The following is a 20,634-nucleotide window of genomic DNA, read 5'->3' on the forward strand; positions in this document are numbered from 1 at the left end:
CCAGTTTAAAGGCTATTTTATTACACAATAGTAACATGTATGCATCTATACCTGTTTGACATTCTGTACATACGAAAGAAAGTTATGAAAACCTAGAAATAGTGCTAAATAAAATAGGCTATTCTACTCATGGTTGGATGATATGTGGCGGTCTAAAAGTAACATGCATGCTCCTTGGACAGCAAGGTGGCTTTACCAAATTTCTATGTTCCTTGTGTGAATGGGACAGTAGGGCTAGGGATCAATACTGGTGCAGAAAGAACTGGCCTGTGAGGGAGTCCTTAAAACCTGGTGAGAAGAACATTCTACGCAAAAACCTTGTAGATCCAAAAAACGTGCTCCTATCACCTCTACATATAAAGTTAGGCCTAATGAAACAGTTTGTAAAGGCTTTGTCTAAATATGGACTATGTTTTATGTATCTCTGCCAAAAGTTTCCACACCTTTCAGAAACTAAACTAAAAGAAGGCGTCTTTGTCACACCTGACATTAGAAAATTGATGTTTGATGTTAACTTTGAATCCACAATGACCTTACATGAGAAAGAAGCATGGGTATCATTTAAACAAGTCGTTACAAAGTTATTAGGACATGAAAAAGACCCAGAATATGTTTCTATTATAACTACCATGTTAAAGAGGTTTAAAACTTTAGGATGTTTAATGAACCTGAAAGTTCACTTTTTGAACAGTCACCTTGATTACTTCCCGGACAATATGGGAGATGTTTGTGAGGAGCAAGGAGAGAGTTTTCACCAGGACATTAAAGTGATGGAAAAACGCTACCAAGGCCTCTGGAACACCAACATGGTGGGGAACTACTGTTGGTCACTTCACCGAGAAGTTCAGCAAGCGACTCATGGTAGAAACAGCTACGCAAGAAGCTCCAGTGAAAACAGAGAAAGAAACTACAAACCAATTCCACCTGACAAGTGAAACCTCTATTAACACATATCATTGTTTTAAGTAGCTTACTGTAAATATAAACCATGCTTATGTTGTAACAAAGCGTTTCATTAATTTCCCCGTTTACTGTATAGCATAGGATTTTATACTATATAATAAAAAGCATATTGCTCGAAAACTATGGGTGATACAAAAAGTACTGAGGCTAAATTTGGATTTGACTCGTAAAAATCTATAAACATCAGCTATCAAAGTAATAAAAGTTTATCAAAAAAATTTTCATTGGCCTGTGTAATAATAATAATAATAATAATAAAGAAAGTAAGCGGTAATAGATTAGCAGTATCGAAGAAGCTAGGGGACTAATATACTAATGTATCTGATTAGGGTAGGCTACAACTTTCTAAAACCATTCAGGCCTTGATTTCGAAACGAGCATCACGAACTTAAGAGTTCGGGCTTCGCAGGGTCATTTCTGTTAAGCATGGATCATGATTTACTATAGGTACATCGACATATATGACGCAGCAGCTAGAAGGTAGTGTTAAGTAACAACGCTCATAAAGCTACGTAATAGGTTATATGTCTCCGACGGGAGTCAATACTTCTCTTCAAGTGTGGCGGCCGTTTAGCTCATTTTATAACCGTTAGCCTTAATGTTTTCCTCGTGTATCCGCTGATAATAGTTTTGCGCAAGAGGTACGGCATTTCGTCCTAAGGCGCTTCATCATGACCGCTACAAGAAGGGCAGAATTAATCCTGTGATGGGCATTTTTTACCAAGTACGGAATGGATTAACAAGGCACCTTCTGTGGATCGTCATTGATGGTGCCACGAAAGCTTCTTCTCGTGGCCGGACGTCAACCTACAACTGCGACCGCGCGTTTGTGTCCAGACAGATGCGCTGTTGCAAGACTCCAGTGGCTCAATCACGGGCAGTCTGAAAGGCAGCCTTGCATGCAGGTGCAGTTGGCTCGGCCTTGTAGGCACACTCACCTGCAACTTACGGGAAGGCAGCTGCTGCAGTGTGAACGCAGCATGTGTCAGACAATCCTCTACACAATAAACCGTCTTACACCAAACGAGGTACTGAAGCTCGTACGTTTATGAGGCGCATTTGAAAATTTCTAGGGAGACGAGTACAGTGATTCAACAGTTGTTAATATTGGCGCTGAAACAATTCGTGTGCTGAAAGAGGAAGTCAAGGTGGCCAGAATGGTGCTGTGTAAACACAAGCTAGTGGGGCTCTCGTGCCAGGCTCTGTTGTTCTAGGAGGTCTCTGACTATGTACTTGTTTCGGCTTTCCGGAGTGGGAAGGTTCCTGGCCCCCGGCACGAATCCGCCCGGCGGTCTTGTGTCGAGGCCCTGTGAGCCGGCCAGTCTGTGAATGGTTTTTAGGCGGTTTTTCATCTGCCTAGGGGAATGCAGCTGGTTCCCCTTATTCCACCTCAGTTACACCATGTCGGCGATTGCTGCGCAAACAAGTTCTCCACGTTCGCGTACACCACCATTACTCTACCACGCAAACATGGGAGTTACACTCGTCTAGTATGAGACGTTCCCTGGGAAGGGGGGGGGGGGGGGGGGTGAGGGCGGGCGGTCCACTGTGGACTGAACCGCACAATAACCCTGAAGAGTAGTTCGGTATGAGGCGGCGGAGGGGTGAAGAGGACTGCGGTAGTCATCGTGGGGTTGTGGACCACTGCGGCTGCGAAGCCTCTCCGTTGTTTCTAGGCCCCCGGTTAACATACGATACAATACATACAATGTACTTGTTTCCGCAAATGCAGTCCACTTAAACAAGATCACGAACACGCATTGTAAATAGTTTCCCTATGCCCTTTCTGGTAAGCTAGAAATGAGCATATACGAGAGCAACACTGAAAGTAACGAGTACTAATTTTTAAAAGTTTTAATCTTTAATTTTAAACATACTACGTACGTAATACATGGGAACTCACAAGGAAGAGAGGGTCGGGTTGATGGTGAGGGGAGTGTGGGGTGGGCAAGATGGAGCACATGCCTCTCCTGGAATTTGGGGTACAGAAAATCTCACACAGGCTGTTCACGGACAATTATACGTTTTCTTTCGCGCGACGGTGATTTCAGCCTTGTCCTGCATTAAAGGCGGATGTGAAGATCTACAGAACATTATAAAAATAGTCCCCAAACTGTTGTCTGTCCCATCCTCATACAGTTGTTACGTGAATTCACGTGCCTATTTCCAGAAAAAAATTAATGTGGGTGCAGTATACCTGCTTAGTTCCCAGTTTCCACAAGGACACACCCTCCCCCCTGCTGGACAATATAATCACAGCAGTAATTTGCCATTTGTCTGTGGTCAAAAAAGGTCCGTCACAGCTTGCTGAAACCGCTTTTAGTTTCACAGTCACGAAGAGACCTTAGCAGTATTTATCTGTACCTATTAATACATTCTAAGGACAAAAAAAAGGTGTATGACGAACGAATTATCCGAACGGGACGGAAACCGTGATGCACATGGACGAACAGAAGCACTGAATGATTAGTCAAGAGAAAGAGCTTCATAAACTGAGCACGTCCATCTCTGTTATGCAAGCAGTTATTCGCCTTTGCACTGATTTGTAGTGTTTTTGGGTCTCCTCCTGAGGATATCGCGGCAAATTCTGTTCAATTGGCGCGTTATACCGTCCAAATCGTCAGCTGGTTGGAGGGCTTTGCCCATAACGCTCCAAAAGTTCTCAGTTAGGGAGAGATCCGGTGACTTTGCTGGCCAAGGTAGGTCTAAAAAGCACGCTGTAGAAACTTTAGCCATGTGCGTGTGGGCTTTGTCTTGCTGAAACGTAAGCCCAGGATGGCTTGTCGGAAAGGACAACAAAACGAGGCGTAGAATATCGTCGACGTACCGCTGTGCTGTAAGGGTGCAGCGGATGACAACCGAAGGGGTCCTGCCATGAAAAGAAGTGACACCCCAGACCATCAATCCTGGTTAGCTAGCCGTGTGGTGGGCCACAGTCACGTCGGTAGCCCAGCACCGTCGGGGACGTCTCCAGCAGACATGCCATTGCTGGTCATCAGGGATCAGTTCTTTACGTCTTAGTTTCAATATGGACCCAAATGCATCATTCGACGAAAGAGAATACCATTTTCTGCGCTACAGGAAAGAACAAAATGGGCGAAAAATCATTAACAGAGAGATCTGAGATGGGCAGAGTGATCTTAAAGTCCATGTGGTGTAACACACTACAGCATTCAGCCACACAGTTATGAATTCAACAGTCTAGTTGGCGTGACTGCACAATATGTGTCGAACTGGGGTCTTAGTTTACTGACAGTCGATTAGGTCTTAGTCTACTCACAGTCGATTATACCGAGCAATTTGTGATTTCGTCTTTCTTTTGGTTGGGGTGGTGGAGGGAAGTGATTTCTCATTCACTTGACGGACGCCGTTGAGTACAAGATCGGTCTCTCAGGTTTTCCGTTTTTCGGCCGGGTGACTGAGTACATTGCTATACGCCTTAAAAATAGAAACGACGACGTCAGGCGGAACCTCGAACGGGAATTCGGAAACACTGATCGTACGCAGGCCGAAACCCGCGTGGTCAATCAACACATCACCTACGTGTCCGTCGGGGTGCTTAAATGCGTGGTGGCTCACAATTTCTGTACACAGTTCGGTGTGCATCTTGACATATACAAAGTTCCCAGTGAGGGAAAAGCGAATGACAGTGACATCCTGCGGATCTACGTGAAGATCATCTCGTACAAAGTTCTCTGTTTCGTAAGATCTTGGTCGTGCAAATTCTGCGTGGAATACAATCTTGATCGTTGTCCGGCGGTAAGAGTGTGTTCGAAATTTTTGTGCTCCGATTGGAGTAATTTTCCGCAGGTTCCCTTCTTTTCCCTGATGCAGCAGGGCATGTAACTCATATGAAAACAAATGTGTATGGGGAGTGATTTCTCACATTAATCTTGTCAAATGCTTGCGCTGATTACACTCTACTTAGACATCCCAAAAATGTAGTTTTCTGAACGCATTTTATTAAACTGTAACTATGTCACTCAACTTTAAAAAAACAGAAAGCATGAAAACAGTACAATAGATCCATTAACATCAGATATATTTTGTAAGCAAGCAATGTTATTGGTGGCTTAACTTCAAAAATCGTTTTAAAGGTTATTTTGAGGAGGATTAATCAGCAGCATTTTTGCTGATTATTTTTGTTAATAACTGACAAGAACTTCTCACGTTTTCAGACACTGAAAATGTCAATTTTAGAATCTTGTACCTTACTGCATAAATTTCTGTAGACGCCCATGACATCAGCTTAATCTACATTTTTTTCTGTCACTTTTCAACATAGGTCCATTTCTTTGTATAGATTTCTTCCGTTGTTCTAGAAATTAGGCAATACCCTTACGGAGGAAACCCCTTTCAGCTTCCCAAAGACATTGACACCCTGTTTGACGAACATGCTCCACCGTCCCGTATAGTTGTCCTCGCATTTGTTCCTTAACAGAACTGAAAAGTTTGCCGTGGGATGAAGCCAAGTCGGGAAAAATCTCCTGATCTGCTCCACAGCGACACGACCAGTGTGAGGGCGCGCGTTATTCTGTCGCAGGGTGGTCTTCCCAGGGCGTTTATCGCGCAGTGCTCGACGGAGCTTCAAAAGCTCTCGATGTAGCGCGTGACATTTATGATTTGTCCACGTTCAAAGAAATCAGTCACAACGCAATTTCACGGAGGCATTTCCATGGCGGAAACTGTGAGGCTCCTCTTGGACACTCGTGGTTTCATCTTGGACGTGTATCAACCACATAACACGACTGGTGCCCACGCTGACGTCTCCACAGGCTGAAGTCTAAGATGAATTTCAGGAGAACATTTCCCCTCTTACAGAATTCAGTGTCAGCACGTTGTCGAAACGAAACATCGATGTCGACCATTTTGGAAGTACTACCTGTGGTCACGTGATAGATTCTAATGACGCTACAATACACCAACATGTGATGTAAGGACGGTAGATTACGATCCTACAGTTGGTGTTGTTACTTTGTTGTAATTGGAACTTTAGCAATGGGTTGTTTATAGATTTAAAAAAAAAATGTTCAGATTTGTGTGAAATCTTATGGGACTTAACTGCTAAGGTCATCAGTCCTTAAGCTTACACACTACTTAACCTAAATTATCCTAAGGACAAACACACGCACCCATGCCCGACGGAGGACTCGAACCTCCGCCGGGACCAGCCGCACAGTCCATGACTGCAGCGCCTTAGACCGCTCGGCTGATTTACAGACTTCAGTTTGGCCCTAGTAGTTCTAGTTGTCGCAATCGTCAGCTGAGATATCTCAGCTGTAAGAAGCAGGGCCAAGAGGAGCCTTGAATGGGAGCTCCACCTGTGTTTAGACCACGACAACCGGTTCCAGACGCCTCTCTTTCAAATTTAGCATGTTTCTCACATAGATTTGTGAAGAGTTCGAATGCCGACACTAGCAGCCGTTATATTATTGTACTCGCCATTTCAAGAGCTTTCGACTGTAATGATACTAGATCTATTTGGACAGTTCTCAGTTAATCCATTGTGGGTAAGGGACACCGGCCAGTCAAATATTTACCAACGGCATTATGTTTCGAGAAGTTATTTTATGTAGACAACCAGTTTCGGCATCTCAATAATGCTGTCGTCAGGCCCCTACGCACTCTATGTATTTTCGGCGGAATTCTTTTTATGCACTAAGGAAAGCAGAGGTGCCAGTAGATCTTTTGTGAATGGTCACCATGAAAGTATGGGCTGGGGGCGCCAGACTTAATAGTTACAAAAAATGTGAGAGTAGACTTCACCTTAGAATGGCATTTCCCTTCCAGAGATCGTCATTTCTCCTACAACGCCTGCCCGCAACACCCACCGCTAACGCTCTTCCCACCCTGCCCTGTCATTTGCGCATCTACCGACCACGCCATTCTGCGCAGACTGTAACACACAACTAACTTGTAAGTGCTGAGACTTCGATGCATTGGTGGAACTGCAACTCGGAGCGCACAGCTGTAGCGTCACGTCCCCACGCACTTACTATTGCATCACGCTAGGCTGACAGACACAAAGCAGACACATGACTGCGCAGCGGTTGTCACGTAATGGCCTGACTCTCGAGGCGCAGGCTATTGCTCTCTGCTGCTAACGCTTCCTTACGTGACTTTCTGTTAGAAGACGGCTGACAGAATGTAATAATTTTTCGCGTAATCTACCATTGTCTAGTATCTTAACAGCAGCAGTCATCTGCCACCATTGTTTCAGACTAGTGCCATTATGACGAACGCTATTTTGCATTAGTCGCACTATGCCCCCTAATCTGCGTGAACCTCCATTTACCTGGATCTTTGGAAGCTATTTTCTTGCTGCTCCTTCATTCGACGTACTGTATAATGTAACAAGGAACAGATCCTTCCTAACTTTCTGATAATCTCAAATATTTCCAGATCTGCAGTCTGGTCTCCACAATTAATGTTTTCTGGAGAAGTTCCTATATGAAAATTAAGTTTTAGGTGATATTTCAAATAACGTAGGCAACACTAAATTTTTCATCGACTCACCACAATACTGAGAAAAATCTTATACAAAATACTAGCACGCTTCTGGCTTGCGTCCATTAGCTACAACTGCTACCAGAACAAGAAGAACGAATAACGACTTTTGTTTATTTCTCTTTCCGTCAGTGACAAATGCAAATGAGGCGGCAACAGAGACATGTATACTTGCAAGTGAGCGTCTAATCGATATCAAAAGAAGTATGAACGAAAAACTTACGTTGCAGCTGTGAGAGATGAGAGATATTACGTATATACCCCGAAATACAAGTCCTAGACCACTGTTTCTGTTTCGGTATTGCTTTCATCACTGGGTTTTGCAGTGACTTGAGGTATTTTACCTACAACAACAGTTCGATTAAAATTACTTGATAGCTGACATCTCACGCGTTGGAGCTCTGGTTTCCTCAGTCAGAGACTGAGATTATGGAGACGAATTCCATGATGTTTAACAGTAATGTCTTTGATGGTCAACGAAGTTCAAAAAGGTGGCCTGAACGTCCATGCACAGAATGTATTCGTAGTTGTGACCATTGGTATCAATGCAGTGCTGCAGTCTTCGTACCAGGTATTGAGTGGTATTCCTGATCACTTCAGCACTTGTCGCAGCACACACTCTGACAATTCTCTCTCGTATATCGTGCAAATAGTAAACATTCGCCGAATACGGCGTATCCATCTAACGTCCGATATCAGAAAGTAAGTACCAAACTATTGCATCCCATTTTAAAAAACAAAGTTGACCTTCATATCTCTCAAGCGAGCCCACCTCGCAACAAGAAATCAACGTCATATTATGGCCCCCGTTGTCCCATGCAATTTTTGTCCCACAAACTTTTCAGCTACTATCATACTTTCGGAGTTATTCTAGGTGTCAATAGTTAGTGACTCACCCTGTATACATGTATAAAGAATATCTGAAGGACAATACATCGTTGAAATAATTGAAATATACGTAATGCAAGCCTCATGTAGCTTGCGCACATTTTGGTTATAAGATACTAAACTAGTTGGAATTGATATAGGAAAGACATGTGACTCAGAAACTAATGGGCAACTATGAAAAGTAGTAAACACATTCATATAAGCAGAAAGTAACATTCTCATATCGACATATGACAACCAGGCGATATGTCTGTGCGAAGTAGCCCAATGTCCACGTAAATGGTAGACGTAAAAATTGGTTAAATATAGTAAGACTGAGACTAACAATAATATAGCAAAAATCTTCAAGCCATATTAGTCGACAATTTGTCGCAAACTGCTAGTATATGTTACGTACCCAATGTTTACACTGGACTCGCATTCGGGAGGACGACGGTTCAATCCCGTCTCCGGCCATCCTGATTTAGGTTTTCCGTGATTTCCCTAAATCGCTTCAGGCAAATGCCGGGATGGTTCCTTTGAAAGGGCACGGCCGATTTCCTTCCCCATCCTTCCCTTACCCGAGCTTGCGCTCCGTCTCTAATGACCTCGTTGTCGACGGGACGTTAAACACTAATCTCCTCCTCCTCCCAATGTTTACGAGGCATGTAAACTCAAATGCAAGAAGTACTATGTGATTACCCGCTTTAATAACACATGCATCCTTGTTGTTCATAGATGTTACGTGTCATGGGTAGCTCATTCCGTAAACTGTGATGTTCATGCTGCGCTTGTGGAGTCCATATAATACACTCCTGGAAATGGAAAAAAGAACACATTGACACCGGTGTGTCAGACCCACCATACTTGCTCCGGACACTGCGAGAGGGCTGTACAAGCAATGATCACACGCACGGCACAGCGGACACACCAGGAACCGCGGTGTTGGCCGTCGAATGGCGCTAGCTGCGCAGCATTAGTGCACCGCCGCCGTCAGTGTCAGCCAGTTTGCCGTGGCATACGGAGCTCCATCGCAGTCTTTAACACTGGTAGCATGCCGCGACAGCGTGGACGTGAACCGTATGTGCAGTTGACGGACTTTGAGCGAGGGCGTATAGTGGGCATGCGGGAGGCCGGGTGGACGTACCGCCGAATTGCTCAACACGTGGGGCGTGAGGTCTCCACAGTACACCGATGTTGTCGCCAGTGGTCGGCGGAAGGTGCACGTGCCCGTCGACCTGGGACCGGACCGCAGCGACGCCCGGATGCACGCCAAGACCGTAGGATCCTACGCAGTGCCGTAGGGGACCGCACCGCCACTTCCCAGCAAATTAGGGACACTGTTGCTCCTGGGGTATCGGCGAGGACCATTCGCAACCGTCTCCATGAAGCTGGGCTACGGTCCCGCACACCGTTAGACCGTCTTCCGCTCACGCCCCAACATCGTGCAGCCCGCCTCCAGTGGTGTCGCGACAGGCGTGAATGGAGGGACGAATGGAGACGTGTCGTCTTCAGCGATGAGAGTCGCTTCTGCCTTGGTGCCAATGATGGTCGTATGCGTGTTTGGCGCCGTGCAGGTGAGCGCCACAATCAGGACTGCATACGACCGAGGCACACAGGGCCAACACCCAGCATCATGGTGTGGGGAGCGAACTCCTACACTGGCCGTACACCACTGGTGATCGTCGAGGGGACACTGAATAGTGCACGGTACATCCAAACCGTCATCGAACCCATCGTTCTACCATTCCTAGAGCGGCAAGGGAACTTGCTGTTCCAACAGGACAATGCACGTCCGCATGTATCCCGTGCCACCCAACGTGCTCTAGAAGGTGTAAGTCAACTACCCTGGCCAGCAAGATCTCCGGATCTGTCCCCCATTGAGCATGTTTGGGACTGGATGAAGCGTCGTCTCACGCGGTCTGCACGTCCAGCACGAACGCTGGTCCAACTGAGGCGCCAGGCGGAAATGGCATGGCCAGCCGTTCCGCAGGACTACATCCAGCATCTCTACGATCGTCTCCATGGGAGAAAAGCAGCCTGCATTGCTGCGAAAGGTGGATATACACTGTACTAGTGCCGACATTGTGCATGCTCTGTTGCCTGTGTCTATATGCCTGTGATTCTGTCAGTGTGATCATGTGATGTATCTGACCCAAGGAATGTGTCAATAAAGTTTCCCCTTCCTGGGACAATGAATTCACGGTGTTCTTATTTCAATTTCCTGGAGTGTACAATACTTGTACATTAGATAAGACAATCTCATATAACCGAGTGAAAACTGTGTGTTTTTTTTCTGGTGTTACGTCTCTAGAATAGCGTAATGTTTTAATTGTGATCTCATTCTGCACATGTCGAGGTTATATGATGTGATGTTACGAAACAGTGGATACGACAATCTATTACTCTTGGGTAAGAAATATCTTGTCTCAACTTTTCCTTTTGATACGATGACGCACTGCGCCATAATATTTGTTCATGGTGTGAATATGAGGGCAGTGTAATATCCACGACACTATGTTCTAGCCACAAGATGTTAAAATGAACTAAGTGAACAAACTTCAACAAATATTATCGATACTACGTATAAAAGGACTGTATCGTGTAAAAATGACGATAATTATTTCATTATTTCTGTAATAATTTAATTTCTGTATGAATTAAAATTATTATCAGAGAACTACATTCATGGACAACGAAAATTATATATTTTTTTGTTATCTGTGATAATTGTGATACAGTTGTTCTTCCTGTGCTCACGGATGAACTGTTCGGACGTGAGACGTGTGAGGTCTGTAAAGAGAAAACCTGTAATTATATATATTGTTAATTATTATTTGAAAAATAGAGTCGCTATTGGTTAGACATGGATTTGCATTTATTTCAATTGTAATCCAATCTAATTAATATTTTTGAGCGTTAATTTTCACCTCCGCAATTAGGAGCGCAGTCATTAGCGCTAGTAACTTACAGCGGAGTTTACTAGTAGCTGGTACAAAAAATATGACGGTATTTATCATTGAATATGTTTTTAAATGCTAAAGAATAGAGAAAAAAGGCTTAAAGAATTTTATCTAAATATATTACCTTGATAACATAAATCGAGAGTAATAATAGACAAGCAGGCCAGAGTGGCCGAGCGGTTCTAGGCGCTTCAGTCTGGAACCGCGCGACCGCTACGGTCGCAGGCTCGAATCCTGCCTCGTGCATGGATGTGTGTGATGTCCTTAGATTAGTTAGGTTTAAGTAGTTCTAAGTTCTAGGGGACTAATGACCTAAGCTGTTAAGTCCCATAGTGCTGAGAGCCAATTGAACCATTTTGAACAATAGACAAATTGACTATCGTCTGTCTGCCGCCATCTTAGCAAAAATATCTCCATGGCAGTTTTGAATCGAGAATTACAACAAACATAAATGTTGTTAGGAATAAATGAATGGAAATAAATGTGCACTGGTGGTCCCGAATCTACTTTAAAAGACAGAATTCAACTCAGATTGAATCCTTAAATACAGTTGCAGCACGTTACGTAATATCAATTTCTTATTTGCTGATGTATGAAGCCTAATTATTTCGGACGATTTACATGAAATATTTTAATAGGAGACATACGTCAGTGTTGTGCGCGGGTAGTATTTTGTGACTAAACGTTTCCTTTGCTAGAGAAAAGTGCTTCCATATTAAGTAACAGTTGTGTGAAATCTGATAAATTACATGCAATTTAGTGCCACCCACACGACTTAACAGACAACATTTCTACACAAAGTCAAGTGGAGATTTCTTTAGCAGAGTGACAAATATTAGAAGGGATAATCATTTTTGAGATCAAACGAATTGTTACGCTGACAATAGGTAACTGGTTTTATATATTTTTTGATCTACCTTAAATATCATTTATAAGTAATTAAAGTCACGAAATACTATAAACCGGTTCCGCCACAGCAGTCAAATGAGAACCGAACATTCTCTACAGTGAGAATGTGGACTGGCTCCACTCAAAAGTGATCATCAAACTAGTTAATATGCTTATCCCATTGAGGTAGGAGACGCTCAATTCCTGTTTCACAGAATGCTGTCTGCCGCTGACAGATCGACAACGGCACCCGCCCTTGCATTTCTCGTCCGACTGAAACCGATGTCGACACATGTCCTTTTTAAGGTCGTGAAAGATGTGAAAATCGAACGGTGAAGATCAAGGCTGTACGGAGGATGTTGCAGTGTTTCCCAAACAATCCACTGAAGCGTAGCATTCGTCCTATTGGCAGACTAGGGGCTGGAGTTGTCGTGCAACAGGACGATTCCGTCCGACAACTTTCTGGCAGGCAGAGGGCAAACGGCAAAGCCAACAGTGGAAACTTCCCTCACCCGTCCCATCAAAGGAAAAATTGGGGAAACACTGCAACATCCTCCATACAGCCTGGATCTTTCACCGTGTGATTTTTCACATCTTTGTCGACCTGTAGAAAGACGTGCGTGGACGTCGGCTTCAGTCGGACGAGGAAATGTAAGAGCGGGTGCGGTTTGGATCCGTCAGCTGACGACCGTGTTCCAAAGAACAGGAACTGATCGTCGCGTCTCCCAGTGGGATAAATGTCTTAACGCGTGTGGTGATCGTTTTGAATGGAATCATTTCATGATCCCGCAGTGGCGGGTGTTCGGTTTTCATTTCACTGCCCCTTTTATATCTTTTAGATGATTTTACATTAATGTTCCATCGACCTGTTCAATAAGAATGAGCTATGAAGCTTACACAAAATTTATGGCCATGAGTCCTACCGGTTAGTGATTCTATACAGGATTTTTTAATACCTGTGACACGTATTTACGCAGTGGACGTTTTTTTCCTTGCGCTATACCATTTTTCCTTATACGCAAATTTCTGTGTAGTTACAGATCTGAAGATGGCTACCAGCTTGAGCTGAAACTAGTAATCAATAAAAATAATAAACTGTGCCCGACCAATGAAGTATTTTTTCTGAATCTGATAACTCTAAATGATTATAGATCGTGTATCTTCAACTTCACCGTGTTAAGAAGCAACAGAGTTGGGATAGAAGTAACTAAGATGGAGGCCAGGCCATGTAATGAGGAGAGGACAGGAAGGGGTGGGGAACCCGGATGTGGAGAGATTAGGGAGTAGGTTGTATATAGTAGAAAATGACAGGAAGGGTAAATGTTACGGCGGATTTCATTGTCTGGAATGGGGAGGCTGTTAAAACTTCGTAACGAGAGAATGTGGAGAATGTGTAGATGTAGGTTTGGTGGAATATGTTGGTATAGACGGTGGAGAATACCAGGATTGGAAATTAGAGGAGAAACTATGGTGTTCCTTGTAGTCTAACTGGTGGAACGTGTTTGGTGTAAGGAAGTGTTTAGCGTGTAAGAGGGGGAAATGGAAGGTGGTGACCTGGCAAACTATTCGAGTTTCAGGGGTAAATCAAGGTAGCGTGCGCGGATTTCAAGGATTTGGTAGTTTGGGATTAGTTGTGTCAGAAGTTTGTGTGTGGTTGTATTGTGTTGTACGTGAACCGGGGACCTAGAAACGACGGAGAGGCTCCGTCCCCGCCGCAGCCGCAGTGGTCCACAACCCCACGACGACTACCGCAGTCCACTTCACCCCTCCGCCGCCCCACACTGAACCCAGAGTTATTGTGCGGTTCAGCCCGGGTGGACGCCCCCGGGGAACGTCTCAGACCAGACGAGTGTAACCCCATGTTTGCGTGATAGAGTAATGGTGGTGTACGCGTACGTGGAGAACTTGTTTGCGCAGCAATCGCCGAAAAAGTCTACCTGAGGCGGAATAAGAGGAACCAGCCCGCATTCGCCGATGCAGTTGGAAAACCGCCTAAAAACCATCCACAGACTGGCCGGCTCACCGGACCTCGACACAAATCCGCCGGGCGGATTCGTGCCGGGGACCAGGCGCGCCTTCCCGCACCGGAAAGCCTTGCCTTAGACCGATCGGCTAACCGGGAAGGCTTGTGTGTAGTAGAAAATAGAAACAAAAGAATCGAGAGTGAAACCTATTATAGCCTCATTAAAATTATTTGATAGTTCACGTCTGTCATTTGCAGCTACAGTGTTGCCACATCGGCTGCCGGTTGCCGCTCGATTGTAAGTGACTCACAAACATGTCGGATCACTTCACAGATGCTGTTGATGTTGGAAGTGGCCACTGCGAGGTATGCCGGAAATACGAGGTGCTCTGTCGATAGCTGTTTTTTAAGTGCCAGATAACTGAACTGCAGCAGACTATTCGTTTTGTAGCCCCAAATTTAAACTGATGTCCTAAGAAAATGAAAACCTCGTGATGTGCAATGTATCTGAGAAAGAGGCGGTCAACAATGTGCAGCAGAACTAAAAATCATGATCGCTTTGTTCACGGCGATTTAAACTTAACCTTTACGAGCAAACTGTAGATAGAAAACATTCAGTTTCAGAGCCAGGTGCAAATTGTAATTTCTCACCATCATTGGTTACCTGAAACTATCCTTCCCTGGCTACACGATCTGCCACGTTACCAACCGACGAGCAATCCTCGTTGGCACTTGGTTGCAGATTATAAGCGACACAGGCAGATTCCAACCGAAAAAAGAATGATAGGGAGAAAAATAAGAGCAAATAAAAAGGTCAGTACGATGATGAAAATAACGCGGCCAAGTATTAGAAATAAAAAATTACATTTCAACCATGTCTCCCCTTTTTCAACGTCCAGGTGACCACTATAAATCGCGGTGACTTCAGTTAATTAATGTGTTTGAACAAAAGCGTCGTTTCTGTCCGTCTCACTGCGTATTTCTTTCTGTTACCTTCTTTTCTACACTGTAGTAGTTATTTCTATGCATGGTCCACGTTTGATGGAGCTATGTTATTTGGCAATGAAACATCATACGAAAGTTATTTTCGTCATTAAGTTTTATGCACCAGTGTGTATTAAAACTATTTGTATTACTGCTGAAGAGAGGCGTTCTGTACTACTGCCAGTCCATCCTCACTCGCGAGTGGTGTGTGTATCAAATAATAATTAAAAGAAAAGCTAATGGAAAACTGACGGTACCAATTGTAGCCTACCCCACCTCTCCTATTGCAAACTGAGACTGAAATCCATTCTTTCCCTGATAAACGGAAATTCTACCATCTACCTATACCTACTTCCCAGCTATCTGTCCCTTTCCCGACATACAACCCACATCCTTTTCCATATAACATTCTCTTCAGAACCACGCACATCCAAATTCCCTGTCGTACACTTAAAATTACAATTACAGTTACAGTCACCATCATAATCATCTTGAGCAGACAAACCGCCGTCGTCAGTACTGCATTAAGTATATCATCATTGTTGTTACACCATAATTTTTTGTATTGCATTTAAATGGTAACAAAAACGATTTAGGTCTAATTTGGCTGTCGGCTCGCCTACCATAACAGTAATGTGAAGAAACAAATAAAGAAAGAAAAAAAGATCTAATCTGAACCGGGAGTACGCTTGGCCCCTACTGGTCCACCACTCCCCAGGCAAGTCTAATCCACAGACTGCTGTCCAGTCTCATCTCATTCGCCTATATATCACAGTTAACTGTACACAATGTCATCAATTTCTTCTAGATTTTAGATTCTTGTTTCCCACTGCATGTGAACTGGTAATAATAATGAGCGTATGGCATTGGTGGCCGGGAGACCCCTCGCGGGGCGGTTCGGCCGCCGCGCCACAAGTTCTTTAACGCCACTACGGCGACTTGCGAGTGAATGAGGATGAAATGATGATGAAAGACACACAACACCCAGTCATCTCTGACCCCGCCGGGAATCGAACCGTGGACCCCGTGCGCGGATCATTGTGAATATATTAACATTTGAAACCATTATGTAATACAAATAACCTAAACTACGAAAAATTAGTATTTATAGTGCATTCTGATGACAAAGTGCAACGCAACTGACATGCACATTTCATAGCGGAAGTTAATGGAGCAATGTAACTACGTATTAATGTGCTTGTGTGTTCTGAGTCTTTTATTGATGAGCTAACTTTCGGGATGTGTTGAATTTCACTGAAAACAAAAAATAAAATAAGCAGCTCATAAAGTTTCTCTTGTGATAGCGATTGCTGCCAGAATAGCGAGTTAGATTGCACCGTGCAATCACTGACTCTATCTCCTAAAATGGCAACAGATTTACTGTCAGAAACTTTCCCATTTATCACCAGCAGCTGTTAAAATTTTTCTACACTTAATTACTATTAGGCAGTTGGCAATTTATCTTAGCCTGCTTAGGAAGTATTGCCGAGAGAGTCACTCCGTCTGGAAAGGTTAAGAGTCGTCTGTGTTGCTGGAGAGAATCCGGAGCTTTCCCTCAGTGTGTCAGGGGTCACACCATCTGTGTTCACCCATTGTAAAGCGGGACGCTTCTAGTGTATACAAACTACGGCCTGTTGGATAGTAACGTTATGGACACTGTTACAAGTCACCTGCTACAGGAACAAAACCGACAAGAAACTCGAACCGGAATTCCCACATCTACTTTCACACGGACTGTATACGGGAAGATAGATTTCCATTACGTTATATGCGTGCCCTAAGCTTTAATTTTTTTACTACAGTGTTCGAGTAATACACACTTATTTGCTGTTGTATACTGCTCTAGAGTTCACTATGCACTTCGGTTACATTTTCGTGACCTCTCAATATAGGCTCCCAAAATGGTGCAGCTCAGATTTGATGGTTTACTTCATTTTGCTTTACTTATATCTCCTGCGTAATAGACTATTTTGGATCCATTTGAAATGTTGCGTCCAAAATACTCGTAACGAATCACAGTCTGTCGTTTGCGTTTTTCACTGTAAGATTGACAAGCGTCGTCAATTTTTGTATCTGTAGCAACGGTCAGGACTTGGTGCTCGAACGGATGTGCGCAGGTTCTATTTGAAGATGATGCCATAAACTACGTACGATAGTTTCGTATAGTTGTGTACTTTAATATGCAGTTGTGTAAGTGGATGCCTCGCACAAATCTTTCTGAGTATCACAACAACTCTGATAAGAGCTCTGTCGCCTATGCAACACCACAGCGTCCAACAAACATACACCTCAAGTCCCCAAGCGTTTGCTCGTCTTTGTATACAACTAAATGAAGTGTTTTATTCTACTTTCAACTGGTCAGTATGATGATAAAAGTCTTTAGAAATCGCTCGTTTTACATACAAAGAACTGCAGTAATAATCAGAAAAAAAAAGTATTTGATACGGGATTATGGCGGAACAGTTGTTGGTCTCAGCGATATATCCGGTAAGCGTTTTAAGTTACTGTTCTCTAATGCACTTTGCACACAGTAATTCTGATACGAGACATGGTAAGCTGAAGAAGGATTTTAGGGACATTAGTAGGGAGCTAGATTTAATTCCTGGTACAGGATCTAAGTAAGTAAATGCTTGTGTTAAAAAAAGTGAAATGGACATTTGTCCATAAGAGAGGGCCTCCCTGTTGCGAGCACAAACCTCGTTTATGTACTGTTTCCTCAAGAGCAAGTAAAGAATGAAGGAAGATTAGAGTAAACGTCCCGTCGACAACGAAGTCACCAGAAGGAAGATTTGGTTCTAACGTCCCGTCGACATTGTCATTAGAGACGGAGCACATTCTCGGGCTGTGTCAAAGATGGGGAAGGAAGTCGGCCATGCCCTTTCAAAGGAACCATTCAGGTCTTTGCCTGGAGCGGAATACGTAATCTGGAAGGCCTAACGCGGGTAGCATTAAATGCAGAGCACAGCCTCGGGTTAGGAAAGACGGAGGAAGGAAATTGGCCGTGTCCTTTGGAAGGAATCATCCGGGAAATCGTCTTAAGCTATTTTAGGAAATGAAAAGATGGAAAACATAAATCTGAATGCCCGAACCGGGATTCGAACCATCGTCTTCCAGAGCAAGAGTTGTTTGTGCCCCAGCCCTCCCACTTTTCCCCACTAGTATACCCAGCAGGAATGGATGAAACTATGAATTAATTCTTACAAAAAAACTTAAAATAGTTGAAACATTGTCCTTATTTATCACCAAACACACCAATGCTACGACTATGTAATAGGCACCTATCATACACCTACCGTTTTCAATGTAAGTAACCGCGAAATTTGTATCTATTATTTTGCTATCAGGCAGGTGTCGCTCCCAAACGTATGATTAATTTCTGTATTTATATTTTTAACAGTTTCGACATTGGCTGGTAATACGAGAAGAAGCGTTGCTAACTGTCGAAGCTACGATAGTGAAGTCTTTCAGGAAACCAGAACCGCGTTTTCGGTTATAAGGGTAACAGTGGCGAATGGCGAAATGCGACTTTTTTGGGAGGAGTGGGGGAGGGAGGGGTGAGTGAGGCAACTGCTCACCTTTGGCCGTCGCAGGGTATGCCCTGCCTGTACCCAGGAATTTTCAAATTCGATGCATGTATTATCATTAACCCACTTACTACGAAAGTACAGCAAAAGTAGTACCGTACGTTGCAAGCTAACAGAGAACTTGTGAAGGAGAAACGTGTTTTGGGTCCTGTATTCTGAAACTTCCTGGAAGATTAAAGCTGTGTGACGGACCGAGACTCGAACTCGGGACATTTTCCTTTCGCAGGCAAGTGCTCTACCATCTGAGCTACCCAAACACGATTCACGCCCAGTCCTCACAGCTTTACTTCCGCCAGTACCTCGTCTCCTACTTTCCAAACTCCACAGAAGCTTTCCTGCGTACCTTGCAGAACTGGCACTCGTGGAAGAAAGGATATTGCGGAGACATGGCTTAGCCACAGCCTGGGGGATGTTTCCAAAATGAGATTTTCACTCTGCAGCGGAGTGTGCGCTGATATGAAACTACCTGGCAGATTAAAACTGTGTGCCGGACTGAACCTCGAACTCGGGACCTTTGCCTTTCACGGGCAAGTGTTCTACCACTTGCCCGCGATTGGGAAAGGTCCCGAGTTCGAGTCTCGGTCCGGCACACAGTTTTAATCTGCCAGAAAGTTTCGTATCAGCGCACACTCCACTGCAGAGTGAAAATCTCATTCTCCTGTATTCTGATTGGTGAGTACTGTGTCAGTTAAATCAAAAAAATGGTTCAAATGGCTCTGAGCACTATGGGACTCAACATCTATGGTCATAAGTCCCCTAGAATTTAGAACTACTTAAACCTAACTAACCTAAGGACATCACACAACACCCAGTCATCACGAGGCAGAGAAGATCCCTGACCCCGCCGGGAATCGAACTCGAGAACCCGGGCGCGGGAAGCGAGAACGCTACCGCACGACCACGAGCTGCGGACTCAGTTAAATCAATCGAGGTAAATGAAGCGAATTTTCCTTCAAGAAGACCTTCATTCGCTGCATGGTTTTGCTCACACGAAAGCAAATGAGGAATGAGTTCTAGCCTGTGTACGCCAGCTCCAGTAAAGTTATGATATTTTTCTGCAAGTGTGCGCTGCGTATTGACTTCTGGAAGATGGCACCACAATTAACGCATAGCGGTACGTGGACACTTCATAAAAAGTTAAGTGTGCTATCAAGTCCAGGAAAGTTGACGGATGGTAGCACTCTGTTGTAGGGAATGCCAGGCCACAAGTTGCCTCGTTTGGTTCGACCACGCTGCAGAAGTTTCACTGGGAAGTCTTGACGTGTCTCCACACAGTCCCGACCTCACACTATACAATTTCCATATTTTTAAGATGCTGCAGTTCTTGTGTTGTTCACAAGTACGACGTAATATTCCCCCTGCCATGCATGCGTGTCCCAAGGAACAGGGACTGCGGCGACTACAGGCGTTGTGAAATACATGAAATATATTCGCAGTTGTGAATATGGACAGTCATCAGCTGTACAATAGAATGACAAAAGTGAAAATGTGTGCCGGACTGGAACTCCAACCCATATTTCCCGCATGTCGCGAGGGATCGCCTTACCATTAAGCCATCCGAGAACGTTCCACGGCGAGACCCAAGAAGTCTCTACAACCTGCACACCTACATGTGTTATGTACACCCGCATACAGAGGAGAAATTTTAATTGAAAGTCACTTGCCCGGTGTCGGCGGACAAATAAGATATTGCAGTGACTGTCTTGTTCAGAGGTACGATGCAATGTTCCTTCCGACAAGCATGCATATTCGAAGGAACAGGCACTGCGGCAACTAAAGCCGTTATGAAATACACGAGATGTATTCGCAGTTGCCAATATGGACAACTACATCTACATCTACATTTATACTCCGCAAGCCACCCACCGGTGTGTGGCGGGAGGCACTTTACGTGCCACTGTCATTACCTCCCTTT

General features: G+C 44.2%; 1 protein-coding gene across 1 annotated transcript in view; it reads right to left on the reverse strand.

Annotated features, from left to right (window-relative positions):
• Positions 1–20,634, reverse strand: part of LOC126412241 (mucin-2) — a 245,101-nt gene that overhangs the window by 124,116 nt on the left and 100,351 nt on the right. The window lies entirely within an intron of this gene.

Source organism: Schistocerca serialis, chromosome 7 (genome assembly GCF_023864345.2).
Source record: "Schistocerca serialis cubense isolate TAMUIC-IGC-003099 chromosome 7, iqSchSeri2.2, whole genome shotgun sequence".
NCBI lineage: Eukaryota > Metazoa > Arthropoda > Insecta > Orthoptera > Acrididae > Schistocerca > Schistocerca serialis.